This window comes from Microtus ochrogaster, unplaced genomic scaffold (assembly GCF_000317375.1).
Source record: "Microtus ochrogaster isolate Prairie Vole_2 unplaced genomic scaffold, MicOch1.0 UNK9, whole genome shotgun sequence".
Classification (NCBI taxonomy): domain Eukaryota; kingdom Metazoa; phylum Chordata; class Mammalia; order Rodentia; family Cricetidae; genus Microtus; species Microtus ochrogaster.
Window position 1 is genome coordinate 3,482,897 of NW_004949107.1, and position 3,324 is coordinate 3,486,220.

Below are 3,324 nucleotides of genomic sequence, written 5' to 3' on the forward strand. Positions count from 1 at the left end.
ACTTTTTCAATTGTGCATGCGTGGTCATATGTCATATGCATAAAATGTATATCTGCATTCTATAAGCTTAAGAGTAGTAAAATTTTATTTATTTTTGCTTAAATATTCTTCTAGAGAGGTAACCGAATTGGGAAAAGCTTTGACTCGCTCTCCTTGAATAGTTGGTCATCCGATTTTCAAAAGGTCATTATTGGGATCTAAACAAAGATATGCCACAAGAGTCCAGTGCTTCTTTAGGGATGACTGCAGGAGATAATCACGGCTGAGTAACCTCAGCATCCCACTTCTGAATCTCAATTCTAACTCCTGCTAACTGCAATTACGGACTATCATTAGCCTTTAAACCTCCGGCTCTTTCTCTGTCTCAGCAACTCCCTGATAAGAGTTTTATGAGGACTAGAGAAAAGATCTGATATTTAAAAAAAAAAAAAGCCCTCTGTGGGAAAGAAATGAGTACTGGACATCTGTCGTAGCTTTGAAGAATGTGTTTCTTTCTGTTTTTGGGGGGGGGGGCTCCTGATTATTTAGAATTTTTTTAAATTGTGTTACTGGACATAAACAAAAGGTTTTCCTTCAATATAATAAATTCTGATCAGAAAAAAAATGTTCAATTATACAGTAGTATAGCTATACTCCAGCTCTGCCCATGAAAAGGATGGGGGAGTTGTCTTTTAGAGCAAGTGACTACTCAGTGAATGCCAACTATCTGATCTCTAATCAGTTCGGTTCTGACGGTCTCTAGCTGGCATTTGAGTCAGACCCCACAAGTTACCACCTCAGGCCCACAAAAATGACTCCCATTTGAAGGTCTGGTTTCCCACAACTTCAGTCCAACTTGGCTACAATTTGAAGGCTCCCACAACTCACTTTGAACTCTATTAATTTTCCAAGGCAGCTTAGAGAGTACAGAGAAAGGGCCAGGTGTGGTGGCGCACACCTTTAGTCCCAGCACTTGGGAGACAGAGGCAGGGGCATCTCTGTGAGTTTGAGGCAAGCCTGGTCTGCATGGTGAGTTCCAGGACAGTTGGGGCTGTGTAGAAAGACCCTGTCTCAAAAACTCAAAAACTCAAAAACTCAAACAAATACAGTACATAGAATTTTTTATCTTTATTGACCTATTACCTAATGCATAACATATAGTAAGGTGTCAAATGGAAGAGACGAACAGGAGAACAAGAAACAAAGCTTCCAGACCCTCTCCAGGCACCACAACCTCCAAGTTGAGCAATCCAAAAAAGATTGTAAATTTGCTGGGCAGTGGTGTTGTGTGCCTTTAATCCCAGCACTTGGGAGGCAGAAGTAGGTGGATCTCTGTGAGTTCAAGGCCAGCCTGGTCTACAAGAGCTAGTTCCAGGACAGCCTCTAAAGCTACAGAGAAACCCTGTCTCAAAAGAAAAAAAATTACAAACTTTACATTTTGGAGATTTTTATTAGGGCTTCATCATGAAGACATAACCAATACATAACCAATGGTTAATGGTTGCTGATACAATGTATATGGATAAAGGATGAATCCTTCTAATGGCCGGGAATCATTTGAAAACCCACAGTCATCTCCTTAGGTGGAAAATTTTATCACTGAAGAAATTCTAAGAGAGTTGAGATTTCTGTGTTAGACACATCTATCCCTGTGCGCCTCAGAAAGACCTTGGGATTCCATTCCAGGAATAAGAAACAATCAAAGGAAAGACATGGACATGTAGATGCTTTACAATTCCATATGGCCATGGCCAGAGCGGAACTTCACTGGCACACATTGTGGTCGAAAAATCCAAAATACAAAGCAAATACTTCTGAACGCCTGTCTATACTTTAGTATTTTATTTCCAAGCTTAAGAATTTCCAAACTGATACTATAGTTTCTAGAAATCCGTTCTCAACTCTTGCATTTCAAAGGTACCCAGGACTCATTGGACTTGTTTCTTTGTTTTATTACTTTGGAAAATCCCCAATGTCCTGTGGCAGACGCAATACGATAAAAATTGTGCTTTGTGTGGGTTTGAGTGTTTTGGACAACATTAAAGATCTTTTAAAACTATGGAATCGAGCATGATTTCCATAGCAGGAATTCTCAAGGTGTAGTGTCTTAGATTGATGTGCTTGGTATTTTTTGTCTTCTTGACACAAACTAGAGTCAAAAGGGGACCTCAATTGAGGAGTTGCCTCTATCACATTGTTGTGTGTGGTGTGTGTGTGTGTGTGACATTTTCTTGATTAGTGATTGATGTGGGAGGTCCCAGGCTTTTGTGGGTGGTACCACTCCTGGACATATGGTCCTGAACTGCATAGAAAGCAAGCTGAGCAAGCCAATAATCACCATTCCTCTGTAGTCTCTATTTCAGTTCCTTCCTGGATTCTATCTTCAATTCTTGATTTGGCTCTTAAACCCTTTCTTCTCTAAGCTGAGTTTGCTCCTGATGTTTATAATAGCCCCAGAAAAACAACTGAAGACAAAGAGAAAAACATGAAGGTCTTTAAAAGTTGTTTCTTGGCAAGTATGAGACCTCTGAGGGAGTATGCCAAATTCAAAGTTCTTCCGGAGCAGGCCCAAGCCAGGCACCTCTGCGGAAGTGGGCCCAGACCAGGGACATCTACGGAAACAGGCCTGAGCCAGCAACCTCCCCAGGATCAAGCCTGAGGCAGTGAACTCCACAGGAGCAGGTACAAGGAAGCAACTGCCAAGGGAGCAGACCCAAGTCAGAGATCTCTGCAGGACCAGGAGCAGGTACAAGAGAGCCACCACTGAGGGAGCAGGACCGAACCAGAGACCTCTGTCAGACTGAGCAAATTAATTTGCGACCACTGAGGTAGCAGGCCTGAGCCAGCAACATCTGCTGGAGCAGGCTTCATCCAGCTATCTCCACTGGAGCAGGCCTTTGCCAGCGACCTCTGCGCAAACAGACCCAAACAACCCCTGGTCTTGCAGAGTGACCCCCCCCCCCAGGAGTGCTGAGCAACCTCCAGGAACACAGAGAGATCAAAAGGGTGACTGGAACCGTGGCCCTGACTGTACCACGAGGAGCAACCACCTAAGCCTTGGATCCACTGGCACCTGGAAGATTGACCACCAGAGACACAGATAGCCCCAACTACACCAATCAGAAAAAAAGGTGGGTAGACAAGGTAAGAACACACGCAACACCACAAAGAACAACATGACACCAATAAAACCTAGTAGTTTGTTTTTCTGAGTCTGGGTTCCCTCACTCAGAGCGGTTTTTTTTTTCTAGTTTTATCCATTTACTTGCAAATTTCATCAAGTCATTGTTTTTACAGCTGAGTATTACTCCATTGTGTAAATGTACCGCATTTTCTTTATCCATT